The sequence below is a fragment of the Garra rufa genome, chromosome 1 (assembly GCF_049309525.1).
Source record: "Garra rufa chromosome 1, GarRuf1.0, whole genome shotgun sequence".
Classification (NCBI taxonomy): domain Eukaryota; kingdom Metazoa; phylum Chordata; class Actinopteri; order Cypriniformes; family Cyprinidae; genus Garra; species Garra rufa.
Window position 1 is genome coordinate 83,741,648 of NC_133361.1, and position 21,789 is coordinate 83,763,436.

The 21,789-nt window shown below is 39.3% G+C and overlaps 18 non-coding genes across 18 annotated transcripts; all 18 read left to right on the forward strand.

Moving 5' to 3' along the window:
* The first annotated feature begins 5,776 nt into the window (after positions 1-5,776).
* On the forward strand, positions 5,777-5,895 carry LOC141318386 (5S ribosomal RNA). The gene has a single exon (XR_012352706.1). It is a non-coding gene; the product is annotated as a 5S ribosomal RNA (ribosomal RNA).
* Positions 5,896-5,979: 84 nt separating this feature from the next.
* LOC141314597 (5S ribosomal RNA) lies at positions 5,980-6,098 on the forward strand. The gene has a single exon (XR_012350149.1). It is a non-coding gene; the product is annotated as a 5S ribosomal RNA (ribosomal RNA).
* An 84-nt stretch (positions 6,099-6,182) lies between these two features.
* Positions 6,183-6,301, forward strand: LOC141314607 (5S ribosomal RNA). Its single transcript, XR_012350159.1, has one exon. It is a non-coding gene; the product is annotated as a 5S ribosomal RNA (ribosomal RNA).
* A 2,014-nt stretch (positions 6,302-8,315) lies between these two features.
* LOC141317523 (5S ribosomal RNA) lies at positions 8,316-8,434 on the forward strand. The gene has a single exon (XR_012351897.1). It is a non-coding gene; the product is annotated as a 5S ribosomal RNA (ribosomal RNA).
* Positions 8,435-8,518: 84 nt separating this feature from the next.
* LOC141318205 (5S ribosomal RNA) lies at positions 8,519-8,637 on the forward strand. The gene has a single exon (XR_012352535.1). It is a non-coding gene; the product is annotated as a 5S ribosomal RNA (ribosomal RNA).
* Positions 8,638-9,360: 723 nt separating this feature from the next.
* On the forward strand, positions 9,361-9,479 carry LOC141319048 (5S ribosomal RNA). The gene has a single exon (XR_012353326.1). It is a non-coding gene; the product is annotated as a 5S ribosomal RNA (ribosomal RNA).
* An 84-nt stretch (positions 9,480-9,563) lies between these two features.
* On the forward strand, positions 9,564-9,682 carry LOC141318375 (5S ribosomal RNA). Its single transcript, XR_012352695.1, has one exon. It is a non-coding gene; the product is annotated as a 5S ribosomal RNA (ribosomal RNA).
* Positions 9,683-9,766: 84 nt separating this feature from the next.
* On the forward strand, positions 9,767-9,885 carry LOC141319203 (5S ribosomal RNA). Its single transcript, XR_012353474.1, has one exon. It is a non-coding gene; the product is annotated as a 5S ribosomal RNA (ribosomal RNA).
* A 723-nt stretch (positions 9,886-10,608) lies between these two features.
* LOC141319049 (5S ribosomal RNA) lies at positions 10,609-10,727 on the forward strand. Its single transcript, XR_012353327.1, has one exon. It is a non-coding gene; the product is annotated as a 5S ribosomal RNA (ribosomal RNA).
* An 84-nt stretch (positions 10,728-10,811) lies between these two features.
* On the forward strand, positions 10,812-10,930 carry LOC141317524 (5S ribosomal RNA). The gene has a single exon (XR_012351898.1). It is a non-coding gene; the product is annotated as a 5S ribosomal RNA (ribosomal RNA).
* An 84-nt stretch (positions 10,931-11,014) lies between these two features.
* On the forward strand, positions 11,015-11,133 carry LOC141319204 (5S ribosomal RNA). Its single transcript, XR_012353475.1, has one exon. It is a non-coding gene; the product is annotated as a 5S ribosomal RNA (ribosomal RNA).
* Positions 11,134-11,856: 723 nt separating this feature from the next.
* Positions 11,857-11,975, forward strand: LOC141319050 (5S ribosomal RNA). The gene has a single exon (XR_012353328.1). It is a non-coding gene; the product is annotated as a 5S ribosomal RNA (ribosomal RNA).
* Positions 11,976-12,059: 84 nt separating this feature from the next.
* LOC141317525 (5S ribosomal RNA) lies at positions 12,060-12,178 on the forward strand. Its single transcript, XR_012351899.1, has one exon. It is a non-coding gene; the product is annotated as a 5S ribosomal RNA (ribosomal RNA).
* An 84-nt stretch (positions 12,179-12,262) lies between these two features.
* On the forward strand, positions 12,263-12,381 carry LOC141319205 (5S ribosomal RNA). The gene has a single exon (XR_012353476.1). It is a non-coding gene; the product is annotated as a 5S ribosomal RNA (ribosomal RNA).
* Positions 12,382-13,752: 1,371 nt separating this feature from the next.
* On the forward strand, positions 13,753-13,871 carry LOC141318207 (5S ribosomal RNA). The gene has a single exon (XR_012352537.1). It is a non-coding gene; the product is annotated as a 5S ribosomal RNA (ribosomal RNA).
* Positions 13,872-15,258: 1,387 nt separating this feature from the next.
* Positions 15,259-15,377, forward strand: LOC141317526 (5S ribosomal RNA). Its single transcript, XR_012351900.1, has one exon. It is a non-coding gene; the product is annotated as a 5S ribosomal RNA (ribosomal RNA).
* Positions 15,378-15,461: 84 nt separating this feature from the next.
* LOC141318208 (5S ribosomal RNA) lies at positions 15,462-15,580 on the forward strand. The gene has a single exon (XR_012352538.1). It is a non-coding gene; the product is annotated as a 5S ribosomal RNA (ribosomal RNA).
* Positions 15,581-16,303: 723 nt separating this feature from the next.
* Positions 16,304-16,422, forward strand: LOC141317502 (5S ribosomal RNA). The gene has a single exon (XR_012351877.1). It is a non-coding gene; the product is annotated as a 5S ribosomal RNA (ribosomal RNA).
* Positions 16,423-21,789: the final 5,367 nt, after the last annotated feature.

A 21,789-nucleotide genomic window follows, 5' to 3' on the forward strand; every position in this document is an offset into this window, starting at 1 on the left:
TGCATTTTGTGTATGTGCGGGGTGACAAAGCTAGGCCGAATGGAAGAACCCGAAACTGGTACGCTTCGCCCCCTAAAGCGAACCTCAGGAATTTCCTGTGTTGTGGCAATATTTGTATGTGAAAATATGCGTCTTTTAGATCGATCGTGACGAACCAATCGTAATGTTGAATCTGCGTCACGACCATCTTGACAGTTAACATCTTGAACTTGAGTGCTTTGACTGAACGGTTTAAGCCTCGAAGATCTAAGATTGGACGCAACCCCCCATCCTTCTTGGGAACCAGGAAGTATCTGCTGTAATAGCCTGACTCTCTTTCTGGAAGAGGAACATGTTCTATGGCCTCCTTGCTCAGAAGAGTTTTCAGCTCTTGTGACAGTACGTGCATCAGCTCCGGTTTCACGGAAGTGTAAACCACGCCGTTGAAACGCGGAGGACGACGACTGAACTGGATTCTGTATCCTATCTGTACTGTGCTTAATACCCACTCTGAGATGCCTGGCAGAAGTTTCCACGCTGCCAGACTCTCTGAGAGTGGTATTAATTTTACTACTTCCTTTTGAGGGGATGTTAGATGTCCCGCGTCCGGAATGACAGCCGAAAACGACGGAACATCTAACATTTCTCTGGAAACCGCTGCCCCCCGAGGCACGAGAAGTGGCGGGGATGGAGAGGTTTCGTGAGGGTATCGGGGAGAGGCGAGTTTTAAATGTTGAACGCGCCCCATCCCGCGGGGGGCTACCCCCACTAGATTGGGCGCCAGACCATCAGGACTTTCTCTTTTTGTTGATAATAGTCCTGAGATCTGGCTTAGGAGGTTGTTGAGCGCGGCGAGCCTGTCCCCAATCTTTACGAGGGGGAGCACGCTGAGCCACGCTCTGCTTTTTGACCTCCCTGGATGTTGAAGGACCGGGACGGGGCTGGGTGGCAGACGGCCCCTCCCCTTGAGTGCGGCGAGGAAGAAACTGAACAAACGCTTCCTCGTGTTTCTTTACCTCTTTATATCTTTCGACAACGGTGTTAACCGAGTCTCCAAATAGTCCAGAGGGAGAAACGGGGGCATCTAACAGGAACACGCGATCCTTTTCTTTTATTCCTGTCAGATTCAACCATAGATGTCTCTCCGTGCTGACTAAAGCGCTCATAGATCGGCCGATGGCACGAGCCGTTTGCTTGGTCGCACGGAGAGACAAATCTGTGGCTCGACGAAGCTCAGTGAAAGCTTCATCGTCGATTGTACTGCCCGCACTCAAATCCTTCAACAGATCAGCCTGGTATGCCTGTAACACAGCCATTGTGTGCAGCGCAGCACCAGCCTGACCTGCAGCCTGATAAGCTTTTCCCACCGAAGCCGAAGTTGTTCTACACGGTTTAGTGGGGAGGGTAGGTTTCTTTAAAGACGATGCTGATTCGGGTGAGAGATAGCTCGCGAGCGTCTCTTCGACCCGAGGCATCTCCATATATCCTCGTGACTTCGCACCCACGATAGCCGAGAATGTCGACGTCGATGGCACAAAGACACGAGAGGTATATGGTTTACTCCATGACTTGGACAGCTCGTCATGGAGGTCCTCGAAAAAGGGGAGAGGTTTTTGTTTCTTCTCCCCTCTGCCACCGGACAGAAACCTATCCTCAAGCTTGCTACGTTTGGGGGTCTCTTGTTCATCTGGCCAGTCAAGCTGCAACCTGTCCACAGCGCGAGTGATCACCTCCAGCAATTCCTCAACAGATTTTCTATCGCGAGAAGAACGCTCAGAGGCTGGCGGCTCGCGATCTGATGAACCAAGAGATATGTCATCCCCTCCGTGAACCGAAGAAGCACCGAAGCGCGCTTCGAGATCACGAGAAGGAATGTCAGGATTTGGTGACGCAGCAAGCGAAAAGGACGAACCCGTCTCTTGCTCGTCAAGCAAATCCATGCGAGAGCCCCACGATTGCAATGCAGGTGTGGAGTGGAAATAATTAAGACGAGTGCGAAGCATCTTGACAGTTAACAGGTCGCAATGCTCACACCCGCCCTTCTCTATCGCCATGACCGCGTGCTGTTCCCCCAAACAAACAAAGCAATAATCGTGTGTATCCATCTCGGTCATGGGACGCGAGCATGGAGGAACACAACGCTTACCTGCTTGTTGACTCATGATGCTCTTTTCCTTCTTTTTAAACTCTTAAAATAAGAAGAGAGAAAAGTGAGAAAAAGAGTGACGTTTCTGCGTTCTGCTTAGTAAAACTAACTCCTAACAAAATCAAGGATGAGTAAGAGAGAGAGTTTTTCGACGCACACAACACACAGAGTGATCTCTGAAGACAAAAGACCTGACGATGCACCTGTGGCTCATCTATTTATAGCCTCGTGCGCGTGCGCTCCGGTGACGTCACCAATCGAGGCTATAATGCCGTTTAGTCAATTATATTGACGTTTTACATACAATATTCACAGCTGGTCACTTCTAAAGACGTTCCCAATGCGCTTAGCAGCGCAGCATCGACTGTAGCTTTCAAAAGGGAACATGGGTGCTATCAAACGCATCAAGAACATGTAAAAATAGATAATAGCGAAAACAGAATTAACCCAACAAAAGTTAGCGTAACTGCTAGAAAGACTGAAGATAAAAGTAAACCCAAAACGACACTTCAAAATCCTATGTTAGTATTTGAAGGAGACAACAACCAACCCCTTGTCCATGTAATGAAACTAGTCGAAAATGGAATTGTGGAGAAAATTATAGAGCTAGAGCAGGATTAACCTGGGAAAAGGAGAAAGAGAGTAAACACTGGTTATCATTTTGGAGAAATGCTGGAGGATTTACATGGCAAGGACTAAGATCGCAAATAATGGAATTATGGAAAGAGATATTAACTGAGAATGGCACTGAAACAGACCAAATGGTATTACAATTTAGACTTTGGGATATTATAGGAAATATAGGAGACAATATTATTGAAGGGATTACTGAAAAACAGTTACACTGACCTATGTTCAAGCTAAACGAAAGAAAAAAAAAAGCAGAGTCATTATGGCATGAGAATACAATATTAAAATGGGTGGTTATATGGATATTACCCAATGTCTATAGTAAGAGCAAGATCACTTGCACTGACCTTAATAACCTGATGGATATACTGGTAATTGAAACTAGTTTATTTATTTGGATGTTTATTATGATTTGGGATAACATGAAGATAAAAGGTACAATAGGACTAGTGTTGCTGCACATGATAAAAATTGTTTATAGCAACAGAGTTATGGGTGATGTTATGATAATTTTGATGTACCGCAGCAAAAAGCTTTTGACAATGTTTAGTCATTTAGAAAAACTTGTATGGTTTGGAGAAATAATTAGTCTTGCATCATGTCTAGTTATGTATTATTTTCCCGAAATGTGGTTATATGCAATTATTACAGAGGAAGTTGTTTTGGCTGGAGTAGTGATTTACATAATAATAGAAGTAATTGTGATAACTAGAAAATGTAACAGTAGTAAATGGAAACAATGGAAAGTTGGAACTTTAACTAAATGGATAGCTGGAGCAATTATATTAGGTGTAAATGCAATAATGGGTACAAAAGGGATGACACCTTTGGTTGTAACTTATATGATGTTTTTAGAACCCCCAAAATCACCTGGAAAGAAAGGGTCTGGGGTTTGGTACCAGAAAAATACTGAAGGATAAAAAGTGAACAGGAAGTGTTCTTAAGAAATGTAAATATAGAGTTAAAAGGAAGAAGTGTGATTTTAATAATAGGAAATAAATAAAATGATTCTATTAAGCAATAATAATACAATTATAATGAAGCAATAAAATATTAAAAGGAAAGGAGAAGTAGAAGTAGAAGTAGAAAATATTAAATGATTAAAAGTGTTTGATGTAATACTGGAATGCAATATGATGATGTGAAAGATGAACACTGAAAGAAAGAAGAAAAAGAATACATATATGTGTAATAGACCATATTTTTGTACATGCTTTACAATGATGGTACAATGATAAAATTCTTAAATTTAAAAGAAAGTGGGATGTTTTATCTCATAGACAGAGGCATTGCTGGAAATGGTGGAAGAAAAGCCCCGGGAGCCTAGAAGAAAGGTGGCGGCCAAGGTCTTGATCGAGACCCAAATCCCAACCATGGGACACTGTAAAAGGTGTGAGAGGGACGGGAGAGGCCGTACCTTTATCTGTGAGGATCCAAAAGGGGAGTACATTGGAGCATGCCAACATGAAATTACTAATATACCGCTATTGCGGCAGAGATTTGGCCAGTACCTTACCATTGTGAAGCAGAGTATAAAAACTTGGCCTAAACCTGATGTTGTGAGAGATATGATTCTCAGAGAAGATATGTTGAAACCAAAAAAGGGTAAATTTTGGATTAAAGAGTACATGAATGTGATTGCAAAAATTAAAATAACTATTAGAGGTCAAATATATGTTGAATTAATGAAGTTCAACAAAAGAACCAAGACTTTTGAAGGATATATGCACATGAAAATGAGAGAGTAATGTGTTGGATTGAATCAGGAAATAGCAAGAAGGGGGTGTTTTGGATTTGGATAATAAGGTTGCTATTTACCTGTTTCAAAGTTATGTTATTTGCTTAGTTTAAGTTGATGCCGGATGCTTAGAGATAAGGATGCTTGCAATTGCAAAATTTGTTGTGTTAAGGATGAGTAAGAAACAATTGTGTAAGACATGCTATTGAGTTATTACTGTGTAATCAACCACAAAGGTTAACGAGAGGGTACACAGGGGTGAAGAGATCATGTTGCAACCCCAAGCAGAGCTGAAGCTGATGAAGACCTTGAAGAGGAAACGGATGAGTGCTAGACGCAGACAACAACGTAAGAGACAAAGGAAGGACCACCATCTCATTAAGAATGACTTGCAGAGACTGGTACGCCTACAGCAGGAAGATTGGAACATACAGGACATTGAGGAATTGATGACTAATTTGATGATTAATAGGAATTACCCAAAAAGTTGTATAAAAGGTCTGAGGAGTAAACCACTCTTCAGATGCTGACTGCATTAAGCGTAAGAGGATACCTGATACCCTAACGAGGGACGCTTAACAGCATCTCCAATATTGCTGTTGAAAAGTTTGACAATATAACAAATAGCTTAGCTGATTTTTTATTTTATTTTTGCATTTAACTGCTTTGTATTGTAACCAATAAATAATAATTTTATTGTTACTAGTGCCTCTCGTGAGATTTTACTTATAACTATTATATAAACCTTAACCACGAACAACCACAAGGGGAGTCTTCTACGTCATTCCTGAAGGACTGCAACCTGCGGGCGGGTGAGTAACTTTTGGTTTTGGCTAGATTTGACTGTCCTTACCCTACCTGAATAATCATAGGGTTAAAGGTGATAAACGCACCATTATTGAACAGTATATACAATGGTGGACACTCACATTGGACTTATCAACACACTGGGATTCTTGGACTGTTTTTAGGGTATGGACAAATGAACTGTATTCTTTTAACAGCATTTACCTAGTTTTATCGTGTTGTTTTAAAGTCTTTTATGTGAACCTTGTATATAAACCAAATCTATTTAAACCAATCTTCTTTTATGTCTCATTCTTTTAACCACTAGTCATCTCTCACAGTTAAATCTGACCCCATTTTAATCTTGTAACTCTGGATGGGAGACCGCCTGGGAATACCAGGTGCTGTAAGCTTTTGCCTTTTCTTCACTATTTATATAATATGATGGCTTTTACGGAGGCTGATCTATAAATAGCCCACTTTTTGGAGCAGTACTCGCTTACGGCCATACTGCGCTGAGAGCGCCCGATCTCGTCTGATCTCGGAAGCAAAGCAGTGTCGGGCCTGGTTAGTACTTAGATGGGAGACCGCCTGGGAATACCAGGTGCTGTAAGCTTTTGCCTTTTCTTCACTATTTATATAATATGCTGGCTTTTACGGAGGCTGATCTTTAAATAGCCCACTTTTTGGAGCAGTCCTCGCTTACGGCCATACCGCGCTGAGACCGCCCGATCTCGTCTGATCTCGGAAGCAAAGCAGCGTCGGGCCTGGTTAGTACTTGGATGGGAGACCGCCTGGGAATACCAGGTGCTGTAAGCTTTTGCCTTTTCTTCACTATTTATATAATATGCTGGCTTTTACGGAGGCTGATCTTTAAATAGCCCACTTTTTGGAGCAGTCCTCGCTTACGGCCATACCGCGCTGAGACCGCCCGATCTCGTCTGATCTCGGAAGCAAAGCAGCGTCGGGCCTGGTTAGTACTTGGATGGGAGACCGCCTGGGAATACCAGGTGCTGTAAGCTTTTGCCTTTTCTTCACTATTTATATAATATGCTGGCTTTTAGAAAGACGTGTTTTACCGCTCTATTTATTACAATCATTTAAATGTATTATAGAGTGTTAAGTGTTTTACATGTTTTTTAGGCCATTTTATTACTCTTAACATTTTAAGTGTGTGTGTGTCTTTAATAAATGGATGGTTGGCCTGCCATGTGACTAGACACATGACAGGAAGCAGGAAGTACAACTGTATAAGAGAGCAGCATGACAAAAAAAGTCACCAAACTGTTGGATTAAGGAGTTGCTAATTTTAGAGCTCACCTTTCCATTCACCACCTGCAAACTTTGGATTACACTTTCTGTGGATTGTATATACAATGGTGGACACTCACATTGGACTTATCAACACACTGGGATTCTTGGACTGTTTTTAGGGTATGGACAAATGAACTGTATTCTTTTAACAGCATTTACCTAGTTTTATCGTGTTGTTTTAAAGTCTTTTATGTGACCTTGTATATAAACCAAATCTATTTAAACCAATCTTCTTTTATGTCTCATTCTTTTAACCACTAGTCATCTCTCACAGTTAAATCTGACCCCATTTTAATCTTGTAACTCTGGATGGGAGACCGCCTGGGAATACCAGGTGCTGTAAGCTTTTGCCTTTTCTTCACTATTTATATAATATGCTGGCTTTTAGAAAGACGTGTTTTACCGCTCTATTTATTACAATCATTTAAATGTATTATAGAGTGTTAAGTGTTTTACATGTTTTTTTAGGCCATTTTATTGCTCTTAACATTTTAAGTGTGTGTGTGTCTTAAATAAATGGATGGTTGGCCTGCCATGTGACTAGACACATGACAGGAAGCAGGAAGTACAACTGTATAAGAGAGCAGCATGACAAACAAAGGACAGTCACCAAACTGTTGGATTAAGGAGTTTGCTAATTTTAGAGCTCACCTTTCCATTCACCACCTGCAAACTTTGGATTACACTTTCTGTGGATTGTATATACAATGGTGGACACTCACATTGGACTTATCAACACACTGGGATTCTTGGACTGTTTTTAGGGTATGGACAAATGAACTGTATTCTTTTAACAGCATTTACCTAGTTTTATCGTGTTGTTTTAAAGTCTTTTATGTGAACCTTGTATATAAACCAAATCTATTTAAACCAATCTTCTTTTATGTCTCATTCTTTTAACCACTAGTCATCTCTCACAGTTAAATCTGACCCCATTTTAATCTTGTAACTCTGGATGGGAGACCGCCTGGGAATACCAGGTGCTGTAAGCTTTTGCCTTTTCTTCACTATTTATATAATATGCTGGCTTTTAGAAAGACGTGTTTTACCGCTCTATTTATTACAATCATTTAAATGTATTATAGAGTGTTAAGTGTTTTACATGTTTTTTTAGGCCATTTTATTGCTCTTAACATTTTAAGTGTGTGTGTGTCTTAAATAAATGGATGGTTGGCCTGCCATGTGACTAGACACATGACAGGAAGCAGGAAGTACAACTGTATAAGAGAGCAGCATGACAAACAAAGGACAGTCACCAAACTGTTGGATTAAGGAGTTTGCTAATTTTAGAGCTCACCTTTCCATTCACCACCTGCAAACTTTGGATTACACTTTCTGTGGATTGTATATACAATGGTGGACACTCACATTGGACTTATCAACACACTGGGATTCTTGGACTGTTTTTAGGGTATGGACAAATGAACTGTATTCTTTTAACAGCATTTACCTAGTTTTATCGTGTTGTTTTAAAGTCTTTTATGTGAACCTTGTATATAAACCAAATCTATTTAAACCAATCTTCTTTTATGTCTCATTCTTTTAACCACTAGTCATCTCTCACAGTTAAATCTGACCCCATTTTAATCTTGTAACTCTGGATGGGAGACCGCCTGGGAATACCAGGTGCTGTAAGCTTTTGCCTTTTCTTCACTATTTATATAATATGATGGCTTTTACGGAGGCTGATCTATAAATAGCCCACTTTTTGGAGCAGTACTCGCTTACGGCCATACTGCGCTGAGAGCGCCCGATCTCGTCTGATCTCGGAAGCAAAGCAGCGTCGGGCCTGGTTAGTACTTAGATGGGAGACCGCCTGGGAATACCAGGTGCTGTAAGCTTTTGCCTTTTCTTCACTATTTATATAATATGCTGGCTTTTACGGAGGCTGATCTTTAAATAGCCCACTTTTTGGAGCAGCCCTCGCTTACGGCCATACTGCGCTGAGACCGCCCGATCTCGTCTGATCTCGGAAGCAAAGCAGCGTCGGGCCTGGTTAGTACTTGGATGGGAGACCGCCTGGGAATACCAGGTGCTGTAAGCTTTTGCCTTTTCTTCACTATTTATATAATATGCTGGCTTTTAGAAAGACGTGTTTTACCGCTCTATTTATTACAATCATTTAAATGTATTATAGAGTGTTAAGTGTTTTACATGTTTTTTAGGCCATTTTATTACTCTTAACATTTTAAGTGTGTGTGTGTCTTTAATAAATGGATGGTTGGCCTGCCATGTGACTAGACACATGACAGGAAGCAGGAAGTACAACTGTATAAGAGAGCAGCATGACAAAAAAAGTCACCAAAATGTTGGATTAAGGAGTTGCTAATTTTAGAGCTCACCTTTCCATTCACCACCTGCAAACTTTGGATTACACTTTCTGTGGATTGTATATACAATGGTGGACACTCACATTGGACTTATCAACACACTGGGATTCTTGGACTGTTTTTAGGGTATGGACAAATGAACTGTATTCTTTTAACAGCATTTACCTAGTTTTATCGTGTTGTTTTAAAGTCTTTTATGTGAACCTTGTATAAAAACCAAATCTATTTAAACCAATCTTCTTTTATGTCTCATTCTTTTAACCACTAGTCATCTCTCACAGTTAATTCTGACCCCATTTTAATGTTGTAACTCTGGATGGGAGACCGCCTGGGAATACCAGGTGCTGTAAACTTTTGCCTTTTCTTCACTATTTATATAATATGATGGCTTTTACGGAGGCTGATCTATAAATAGCCCACTTTTTGGAGCAGTCCTCGCTTACGGCCATACTGCGCTGAGTGCGCCCAATCTCGTCTGATCTCGGAAGCAAAGCAGCGTCGGGCCTGGTTAGTACTTGGATGGGAGACCCCCTGGGAATACCAGGTGCTGTAAGCTTTTGCCTTTTCTTCACTATTTATATAATATGATGGCTTTTACGGAGGCTGATCTATAAATAGCCCACTTTTTGGAGCAGTACTCGCTTGCGGCCATACTGCGCTGAGAGCGCCCGATCTCGTCTGATCTCGGAAGCAAAGCAGCGTCGGGCCTGGTTAGTACTTAGATGGGAGACCGCCTGGGAATACCAGGTGCTGTAAGCTTTTGCCTTTTCTTCACTATTTATATAATATGCTGGCTTTTACGGAGGCTGATCTTTAAATAGCCCACTTTTTGGAGCAGCCCTCGCTTACGGCCATACTGCGCTGAGACCGCCCGATCTCGTCTGATCTCGGAAGCAAAGCAGCGTCGGGCCTGGTTAGTACTTGGATGGGAGACCGCCTGGGAATACCAGATGCTGTAAGCTTTTGCCTTTTCTTCACTATTTATATAATATGCTGGCTTTTAGAAAGACGTGTTTTACCGCTCTATTTATTACAATCATTTAAATGTATTATAGAGTGTTAAGTGTTTTACATGTTTTTTAGGCCATTTTATTACTCTTAACATTTTAAGTGTGTGTGTGTCTTTAATAAATGGATGGTTGGCCTGCCATGTGACTAGACACATGACAGGAAGCAGGAAGTACAACTGTATAAGAGAGCAGCATGACAAAAAAAGTCACCAAACTGTTGGATTAAGGAGTTGCTAATTTTAGAGCTCACCTTTCCATTCACCACCTGCAAACTTTGGATTACACTTTCTGTGGATTGTATATACAATGGTGGACACTCACATTGGACTTATCAACACACTGGGATTCTTGGACTGTTTTTAGGGTATGGACAAATGAACTGTATTCTTTTAACAGCATTTACCTAGTTTTATCGTGTTGTTTTAAAGTCTTTTATGTGAACCTTGTATAAAAACCAAATCTATTTAAACCAATCTTCTTTTATGTCTCATTCTTTTAACCACTAGTCATCTCTCACAGTTAATTCTGACCCCATTTTAATGTTGTAACTCTGGATGGGAGACCGCCTGGGAATACCAGGTGCTGTAAACTTTTGCCTTTTCTTCACTATTTATATAATATGATGGCTTTTACGGAGGCTGATCTATAAATAGCCCACTTTTTGGAGCAGTCCTCGCTTACGGCCATACTGCGCTGAGTGCGCCCAATCTCGTCTGATCTCGGAAGCAAAGCAGCGTCGGGCCTGGTTAGTACTTGGATGGGAGACCCCCTGGGAATACCAGGTGCTGTAAGCTTTTGCCTTTTCTTCACTATTTATATAATATGATGGCTTTTACGGAGGCTGATCTATAAATAGCCCACTTTTTGGAGCAGTACTCGCTTACGGCCATACTGCGCTGAGAGCGCCCGATCTCGTCTGATCTCGGAAGCAAAGCAGCGTCGGGCCTGGTTAGTACTTAGATGGGAGACCGCCTGGGAATACCAGGTGCTGTAAGCTTTTGCCTTTTCTTCACTATTTATATAATATGCTGGCTTTTACGGAGGCTGATCTTTAAATAGCCCACTTTTTGGAGCAGCCCTCGCTTACGGCCATACTGCGCTGAGACCGCCCGATCTCGTCTGATCTCGGAAGCAAAGCAGCGTCGGGCCTGGTTAGTACTTGGATGGGAGACCGCCTGGGAATACCAGATGCTGTAAGCTTTTGCCTTTTCTTCACTATTTATATAATATGCTGGCTTTTAGAAAGACGTGTTTTACCGCTCTATTTATTACAATCATTTAAATGTATTATAGAGTGTTAAGTGTTTTACATGTTTTTTAGGCCATTTTATTACTCTTAACATTTTAAGTGTGTGTGTGTCTTTAATAAATGGATGGTTGGCCTGCCATGTGACTAGACACATGACAGGAAGCAGGAAGTACAACTGTATAAGAGAGCAGCATGACAAAAAAAGTCACCAAACTGTTGGATTAAGGAGTTGCTAATTTTAGAGCTCACCTTTCCATTCACCACCTGCAAACTTTGGATTACACTTTCTGTGGATTGTATATACAATGGTGGACACTCACATTGGACTTATCAACACACTGGGATTCTTGGACTGTTTTTAGGGTATGGACAAATGAACTGTATTCTTTTAACAGCATTTACCTAGTTTTATCGTGTTGTTTTAAAGTCTTTTATGTGAACCTTGTATAAAAACCAAATCTATTTAAACCAATCTTCTTTTATGTCTCATTCTTTTAACCACTAGTCATCTCTCACAGTTAATTCTGACCCCATTTTAATGTTGTAACTCTGGATGGGAGACCCCCTGGGAATACCAGGTGCTGTAAACTTTTGCCTTTTCTTCACTATTTATATAATATGATGGCTTTTACGGAGGCTGATCTATAAATAACCCACTTTTTGGAGCAGTCCTCGCTTACGGCCATACTGCGCTGAGTGCGCCCAATCTCGTCTGATCTCGGAAGCAAAGCAGCGTCGGGCCTGGTTAGTACTTGGATGGGAGACCCCCTGGGAATACCAGGTGCTGTAAGCTTTTGCCTTTTCTTCACTATTTATATAATATGATGGCTTTTACGGAGGCTGATCTATAAATAGCCCACTTTTTGGAGCAGTACTCGCTTACGGCCATACTGCGCTGAGAGCGCCCGATCTCGTCTGATCTCGGAAGCAAAGCAGCGTCGGGCCTGGTTAGTACTTAGATGGGAGACCGCCTGGGAATACCAGGTGCTGTAAGCTTTTGCCTTTTCTTCACTATTTATATAATATGCTGGCTTTTACGGAGGCTGATCTTTAAATAGCCCACTTTTTGGAGCAGCCCTCGCTTACGGCCATACTGCGCTGAGACCGCCCGATCTCGTCTGATCTCGGAAGCAAAGCAGCGTCGGGCCTGGTTAGTACTTGGATGGGAGACCGCCTGGGAATACCAGATGCTGTAAGCTTTTGCCTTTTCTTCACTATTTATATAATATGCTGGCTTTTAGAAAGACGTGTTTTACCGCTCTATTTATTACAATCATTTAAATGTATTATAGAGTGTTAAGTGTTTTACATGTTTTTTAGGCCATTTTATTACTCTTAACATTTTAAGTGTGTGTGTGTCTTTAATAAATGGATGGTTGGCCTGCCATGTGACTAGACACATGACAGGAAGCAGGAAGTACAACTGTATAAGAGAGCAGCATGACAAAAAAAGTCACCAAACTGTTGGATTAAGGAGTTGCTAATTTTAGAGCTCACCTTTCCATTCACCACCTGCAAACTTTGGATTACACTTTCTGTGGATTGTATATACAATGGTGGACACTCACATTGGACTTATCAACACACTGGGATTCTTGGACTGTTTTTAGGGTATGGACAAATGAACTGTATTCTTTTAACAGCATTTACCTAGTTTTATCGTGTTGTTTTAAAGTCTTTTATGTGAACCTTGTATATAAACCAAATCTATTTAAACCAATCTTCTTTTATGTCTCATTCTTTTAACCACTAGTCATCTCTCACAGTTAAATCTGACCCCATTTTAATCTTGTAACTCTGGAAGGGAGACCGCCTGGGAATACCAGGTGCTGTAAGCTTTTGCCTTTTCTTCACTATTTATATAATATGCTGGCTTTTAGAAAGACGTGTTTTACCGCTCTATTTATTACAATCATTTAAATGTATTATAGAGTGTTAAGTGTTTTACATGTTTTTTTAGGCCATTTTATTGCTCTTAACATTTTAAGTGTGTGTGTGTGTCTTAAATAAATGGATGGTTGGCCTGCCATGTGACTAGACACATGACAGGAAGCAGGAAGTACAACTGTATAAGAGAGCAGCATGACAAACAAAGGACAGTCACCAAACTGTTGGATTAAGGAGTTTGCTAATTTTAGAGCTCACCTTTCCATTCACCACCTGCAAACTTTGGATTACACTTTCTGTGGATTGTATATACAATGGTGGACACTCACATTGGACTTATCAACACACTGGGATTCTTGGACTGTTTTTAGGGTATGGACAAATGAACTGTATTCTTTTAACAGCATTTACCTAGTTTTATCGTGTTGTTTTAAAGTCTTTTATGTGAACCTTGTATATAAACCAAATCTATTTAAACCAATCTTCTTTTATGTCTCATTCTTTTAACCACTAGTCATCTCTCACAGTTAAATCTGACCCCATTTTAATCTTGTAACTCTGGATGGGAGACCGCCTGGGAATACCAGGTGCTGTAAGCTTTTGCCTTTTCTTCACTATTTATATAATATGCTGGCTTTTACGGAGGCTGATCTTTAAATAGCCCACTTTTTGGAGCAGCCCTCGCTTACGGCCATACTGCGCTGAGACCGCCCGATCTCGTCTGATCTCGGAAGCAAAGCAGCGTCGGGCCTGGTTAGTACTTGGATGGGAGACCGCCTGGGAATACCAGGTGCTGTAAGCTTTTGCCTTTTCTTCACTATTTATATAATATGCTGGCTTTTAGAAAGACGTGTTTTACCGCTCTATTTATTACAATCATTTAAATGTATTATAGAGTGTTAAGTGTTTTACATGTTTTTTAGGCCATTTTATTGCTCTTAACATTTTAAGTGTGTGTGTGTCTTAAATAAATGGATGGTTGGCCTGCCATGTGACTAGACACATGACAGGAAGCAGGAAGTACAACTGTATAAGAGAGCAGCATGACAAACAAAGGACAGTCACCAAACTGTTGGATTAAGGAGTTTGCTAATTTTAGAGCTCACCTTTCCATTTACCACCTGCAAACTTTGGATTACACTTTCTGTGGATTGTATATACAATGGTGGACACTCACATTGGACTTATCAACACACTGGGATTCTTGGACTGTTTTTAGGGTATGGACAAATGAACTGTATTCTTTTAACAGCATTTACCTAGTTTTATCGTGTTGTTTTAAAGTCTTTTATGTGAACCTTGTATATAAACCAAATCTATTTAAACCAATCTTCTTTTATGTCTCATTCTTTTAACCACTAGTCATCTCTCACAGTTAAATCTGACCCCATTTTAATCTTGTAACTCTGGATGGGAGACCGCCTGGGAATACCAGGTGCTGTAAGCTTTTGCCTTTTCTTCACTATTTATATAATATGCTGGCTTTTAGAAAGACGTGTTTTACCGCTCTATTTATTACAATCATTTAAATGTATTATAGAGTGTTAAGTGTTTTACATGTTTTTTTAGGCCATTTTATTGCTCTTAACATTTTAAGTGTGTGTGTGTGTGTGTGTGTGTCTTAAATAAATGGATGGTTGGCCTGCCATGTGACTAGACACATGACAGGAAGCAGGAAGTACAACTGTATAAGAGAGCAGCATGACAAACAAAGGACAGTCACCAAACTGTTGGATTAAGGAGTTTGCTAATTTTAGAGCTCACCTTTCCATTCACCACCTGCAAACTTTGGATTACACTTTCTGTGGATTGTATATACAATGGTGGACACTCACATTGGACTTATCAACACACTGGGATTCTTGGACTGTTTTTAGGGTATGGACAAATGAACTGTATTCTTTTAACAGCATTTACCTAGTTTTATCGTGTTGTTTTAAAGTCTTTTATGTGAACCTTGTATATAAACCAAATCTATTTAAACCAATCTTCTTTTATGTCTCATTCTTTTAACCACTAGTCATCTCTCACAGTTAAATCTGACCCCATTTTAATCTTGTAACTCTGGATGGGAGACCGCCTGGGAATACCAGGTGCTGTAAGCTTTTGCCTTTTCTTCACTATTTATATAATATGATGGCTTTTACGGAGGCTGATCTATAAATAGCCCACTTTTTGGAGCAGTACTCGCTTACGGCCATACTGCGCTGAGAGCGCCCGATCTCGTCTGATCTCGGAAGCAAAGCAGCGTCGGGCCTGGTTAGTACTTAGATGGGAGACCGCCTGGGAATACCAGGTGCTGTAAGCTTTTGCCTTTTCTTCACTATTTATATAATATGCTGGCTTTTACGGAGGCTGATCTTTAAATAGCCCACTTTTTGGAGCAGCCCTCGCTTACGGCCATACTGCGCTGAGACCGCCCGATCTCGTCTGATCTCGGAAGCAAAGCAGCGTCGGGCCTGGTTAGTACTTGGATGGGAGACCGCCTGGGAATACCAGGTGCTGTAAGCTTTTGCCTTTTCTTCACTATTTATATAATATGCTGGCTTTTAGAAAGACGTGTTTTACCGCTCTATTTATTACAATCATTTAAATGTATTATAGAGTGTTAAGTGTTTTACATGTTTTTTAGGCCATTTTATTACTCTTAACATTTTAAGTGTGTGTGTGTCTTTAATAAATGGATGGTTGGCCTGCCATGTGACTAGACACATGACAGGAAGCAGGAAGTACAACTGTATAAGAGAGCAGCATGACAAAAAAAGTCACCAAACTGTTGGATTAAGGAGTTGCTAATTTTAGAGCTCACCTTTCCATTCACCACCTGCAAACTTTGGATTACACTTTCTGTGGATTGTATATACAATGGTGGACACTCACATTGGACTTATCAACACACTGGGATTCTTGGACTGTTTTTAGGGTATGGACAAATGAACTGTATTCTTTTAACAGCATTTACCTAGTTTTATCGTGTTGTTTTAAAGTCTTTTATGTGAACCTTGTATAAAAACCAAATCTATTTAAACCAATCTTCTTTTATGTCTCATTCTTTTAACCACTAGTCATCTCTCACAGTTAATTCTGACCCCATTTTAATGTTGTAACTCTGGATGGGAGACCGCCTGGGAATACCAGGTGCTGTAAACTTTTGCCTTTTCTTCACTATTTATATAATATGATGGCTTTTACGGAGGCTGATCTATAAATAACCCACTTTTTGGAGCAGTCCTCGCTTACGGCCATACTGCGCTGAGTGCGCCCGATCTCGTCTGATCTCGGAAGCAAAGCAGCGTCGGGCCTGGTTAGTACTTGGATGGGAGACCCCCTGGGAATACCAGGTGCTGTAAGCTTTTGCCTTTTCTTCACTATTTATATAATATGATGGCTTTTACGGAGGCTGATCTATAAATAGCCCACTTTTTGGAGCAGTACTCGCTTATGGCCATACCGCCACCTGAGGGCGCAAGCGTGCAAACGGGAAGTGTTTGGCTGCAGTTGGGAGGGAAAGGCTCTCCTTCATTTTGTGTTTATCTTCGTTTTATTTGTTAAAGTATTAGTGCTTTTTGTATATATATATTTTTTTCATTAATTTGTGTAGTTTATTCCTCCCAACAGCATATGCTGTTTGGGGGGAACAGTTTGTTTGTTTAATTTAGTACTCGTTTTTTGGGGTTTTTTGTGTTAAAAATGGCGGACGGATGCATGGTAACAAACTTGGCTGCGGCAGGAGAAACTCGAGCGGATATGAATAATGGACTGGCAGGAGGACGGCGAAAGGAAATTGATAATGGATTAGGAGGAGAAAGAAGCACGGCATATGACAATGGACTGGCAGGAGGAACAGGCAAGGCGATGGACAATGGACAGGCAGGAGGAAGGCGTGAGATGAATGGCAACGGACTGGATATACGACAACGAGCAGGAAACGAAAATGTAAGGAATAAGGCTTTTGAAAGGAAATATTTGAAAGAGGCTACGCTAATTGTAAATGTTGAAAATGTGAACAACGTGAGGGCGGAGGATGTCATCAATGCAGTAACAGAACAATGTGGACATGGGAAAATTTTGGCTTTAAGACCACGACAAGGGAGGGAGTATGAACTAACAATGGAAAAGGAGGAAGAGTGTGAGAAACTGTTGGAAGGACTGAAGATAAAAGGAACTGATTGTGAAGTGAAAAAATTACATAGCAGAGACTATGTTGTTTCCTTCTTGCACCTGCCTGTCTACCTAGAAAATAGTAAAATTATAGAAAAATTGGAAGGATGGGGTGTTGAGCCCATTACAAAAATAAAAAGGAGATGTTACCAGGGCACAGATATAGAGGATGGAACCAGGTTCCTAAGAGTGAGGTTCCCTAAGGAGGTAGCGTCACTACCATATAGTACTAGGCTGGAGACAGCCGAAGGGGTACAGCATTTCCGGGTGATGCACAGTCAGCAAGTGAAAACTTGTAGGCTGTGCATGAGCCCGGATCACATGCTGAAGGATTGCCCCAATTTTAAGTGCTATAAATGTGGAGAAAGGGGACACTTTGCACGAGAGTGCAGTGCTGTCAGGTGCCCGGAGTGTGAAGAGATTTTAGATAAATGTGAATGTTGGATGGAGGGGGAGGAAGGAGGAAAGGAACAACAGGTGGACAGACAGGTGCAAGAAGGAAACAATGAGGATGATGCACAACTGGATGGAGCACAGGAGGAACAAGGACTACAACAAGGAGAAATGGAGCATATAATGAGAAATGGACAAAAAGCTGGGGATTTTAATGAAGATGGAGAAAAGAAGGAGGGAGAAAATCAAATGATGGAGATGGAACTTTCAGATATGGAGGGAGATGGACAGGGAAAATTGGAGCAAAACAAAGAAATGGAGTGTGAAGAAGAAGCAAAGATGGACAATATGGACAGAGGTATAAAAGGGCATATAAGAAGAAGAACATTGAAGGTAAAGCCAAATTTGGACAATGTTAGGAAAAAGACTAAAGCAAATATGTATAATGTGTTAAGGAGTTTGGAAGGAGGGGAAAGTGAATAATGTGTTCTAAGTATTTAATTTTAATTTTATTTACTCTTTTAATGGTTTTTAATTGTGTTACTTTTAATGTAAGAGGCTTGATGAATGTTTGGAAATTTGAAAAGGTTAAGGAGCTGTGTAAAAAACAAAACTTAATATTTTTACAAGAGACAAACTGGAAAGATGGTATAATGGATGATTTTAAAAGGAAATGGCCAGGGCATATATTTTATAATAATGGAGATGGAAGGATGGGAAGAGGAGTTGCTATTTTAGTCAAAAAAGATATAAGAAATGATGTTGAAGAAGTATATAACGACAAAGAGGGGAAATGTTTAGCCATAAGAATTAAAGAAAATAATATGACTTTATGTAACATTCATGCTCCAGGAGCAGGAAAAGAAAAGAAAGATTTCTTTAACAGGATAAAAGGGCTAATGAATTCATGGGGAGAAACTATTTTAATTGGTGATTTTAATACTGTTTTTAATAGAATTGATTTAGCGAATGGAATGGTCTTTAAAAATGACAGTGGGAGAAAAGAGTTGGAGAAATTAATGGCTGAGCATGAAGTAGTAGACATATGGAGAGCAAGAAATGAGGGAGTAAGAGAGTATTCAAGAAGACAATTAGTAGATGGTATTTTAAAGCAAAGTAGAATTGATTTTATGTTATGTAAGAGAAAACTGGGTGATTTTATACAGAGTGTTTACTATAAAGAAACAGCGATGAGTGACCACAAGTTTTTATTTGTGAAGATTGATTTTAATGAAACAGAAAGAGGAAAAGGGATATGGATTATGAATACAGAAATTCTTAAAAAATAATCTTATAGGAGAGCAATAGTGGATATAATAAATGCTGAAAAACACAATGACATGTATCAGGAAGATAAACGAATATGGTGGGATAATACAAAATATGCAATTAAAAAGTATACTATTAATATTAGTAAAGCAATACAAAAAGCAAAAACATATAAAGAAGCGGAGATAAGAAAAGAATTAAATGAGAGATTAAATCAAGAAAAGGTAGATGTAGAGAGAATACTGATTTTAGAGGAGGAATTACGAAACATAGAGGAAACTAAATGTAGAGGTGCAATGGTCAGAAGCAGAGCAAAATTTACCGTAGATGGAGAAAAATGTACAAAGTTCTTTTTCAGTTTAGAAAAAGGTAAGGCTAATGGAGAAATGATAAGAGAATTAAAAAAAGAAAATGGAGAGGTAATAAAAGAAACACAGGACATTCTGAAGGAAGTTAGGGACTTTTATGAAGGCCTTTTCAAAAAAGGGGAAATAAACGAAAAAGAAGAACAATTTTTATTTGACCAGATTGAGGGAAGGGTAACAGAAGATGATAAAAATATTTGTGATGAAGAACTACAAATAGAAGAAATTAAGGAAGCTATAATGCAGTTAAATAATGGAAAAAGTCCAGGTTTAGATGGACTTGTATCTGAATTTTATAAAGTTTTTAAAGATGTTTTAGCACCAATTTTAAAGGAAATTTTTGAGGAGATTTTTAAAAAGAAAGAAGCAACACATTTAATGAGAGTTGGTTTAGTTAAATTAATATACAAGAAAAAGGGCGAGAAAAATGATTTGAGGAATTTTAGACCCCTAACAATGCTAAACTCAGATTTCAAGGTTTTAGCTAAGGTTTTAGCAAATAGACTCAAAAAGGTTTTACCGAATATTATTAAAACAAGTCAGGCATATGGAGTGAAAGGGAAAGACATCACAGACATAATCAGCAGTATAAGAGATGTAATACAGTATATGAAAGAAGAGAAAAAAGAGGGATATGTAATAAGTGTGGATTTTGAGAAAGCATTTGACAGAGTTGAACACAATTTTTTATTTGGGGTTTTAAAGAAGGTTGGTTTTGGGGATAGGTTTTTAAAATGGATTAAGTGTTTGTATAATGGAACTACTAGTCGTATCAAATGTAATGGTTTTATCACAGAATGTTTTAATGTAACAAGGTCTATAAAACAGGGATGTCCACTTTCTGCGCAACTGTACAGTCTAGTGACTGAAGCTCTGGGCTTAGCTATAATAAAAGACAAAGAAATAAATGGAATTAAAATTGGGGAAGTGGAAGAAGAACAGAAAATTTACCAGTACGCAGACGATACTACATTGATTTTAAAAGATATTAAAAGTGTGGCAAATGCAATGAAAATTATTCAAAGATATTGTAAGGGATCAGGTGCTAAAGTAAATATGGAAAAAACTGTGGCCATGAGAATAGGGAATGCGTGTATGTTACCTGATGTTTTTAACTTCAAAGACCAGCAAGAAATAAAGATTCTAGGGATAACATTTGGAGAAAATGGGAAAAGAGTCAAGGAGATAATGTGGGACAAAATAATTGGAGAAATGGAAAGGAGGTTGGAATGGTGGAAACAGAGGAGAGTAAATCTGAAAGGAAAGGTACTAATCGTAAATACATTGATGCTGTCAAAATGTGGTATGTGTTGGGTGTTATCCCTATGGATCGATGGCAAGCGCAAAGAGTAAAACAATGTGTTTTGAATTTTATCTGGGAAGGGAAACCACCAAGAATTGGGTACAATGTTTTAATAGGGTCAACGGATAAAGGGGGTATGGGATTGATAGACCCAGAGACAAGAAAGAAAAGCATGAGAGTCAAAGTGGTGAAAAGGTATTTAAACAAGGATTTTATAGCAGAATGGAAGCATGTAATGAGGTTTTATCTTAACAAATGTGGGGGTTTTAATATGAATGATGATATCTTATGGATGAAACTGAAGCAAAGCATGATGAATGGGATTCATGATTTTTATAGAGAAGTTTTACAAGCATGGACAGAGTTTTTAAATTTTATTGATTTTAAACCTGAAGGAAGAAAAATGTTATTGAATCAACCTTTGTTTTTAAATGCTAACATTTTAACTCAGGAGAAAGAAGTATATTTTAAATATTGGTTGGAAGCAGGTGTACGACAAGTTAAGGATGTTTTATACGAGATTAAAGAGGGTTTTTTACCAAGCCAAGTAATTGTGGATGCTGTGCATGAGATTGGGGAAGACATTAGAAGAGAAACTCTAGAGAAACAATTTGAAATAGTGAAAAGGGCAATACCTAAAGAATGGATTGAGAAAATTGAAAAAAAGGATGAAAGCAATGATAATGTGAAAGTGCTTTTAAAGGGAAAAGAGAAAGACTTTCAAGAATGTGTTCTGAAAGATTTTTACATATGTTTTAGAAATAAAGTGTGTAAAAGACCAGTTGCGGAACAATTTTGGAAAAAAATCTTTGTGGTAATAGATGAGGAGAGAATCTGGAAAAATTTAAAGTGGAAATACTTAGACGCAAACCTTGAATCTTTGGACTATTTTATCAGACACAATGTCATTTTTACTGAAACAAAATTGGCACAAATTGGCAGTAGTGATAACGCACTATGTAAAGTATGTGAACTAGAAAATGAAAGTATTATGCACTTGTTTTTAAAATGTGCTAAATTAAACAACTTTATGGGAAAGTTAAAAGAAATGATGAAAAGGATGATGACAAGTAGAACAGAGGAAATTGAGGAGGAGTCAGAATGGTGTAAAATATTTTTATTTGGTTTCAATGGAAGTAAAACAAAGCTTGTAAATCTGTTTTTATCTGTTGCAAGAAAGGCAATTTGGGAAAGGAGAAACATTGTGAAAAACAAACGTGCAAACATTG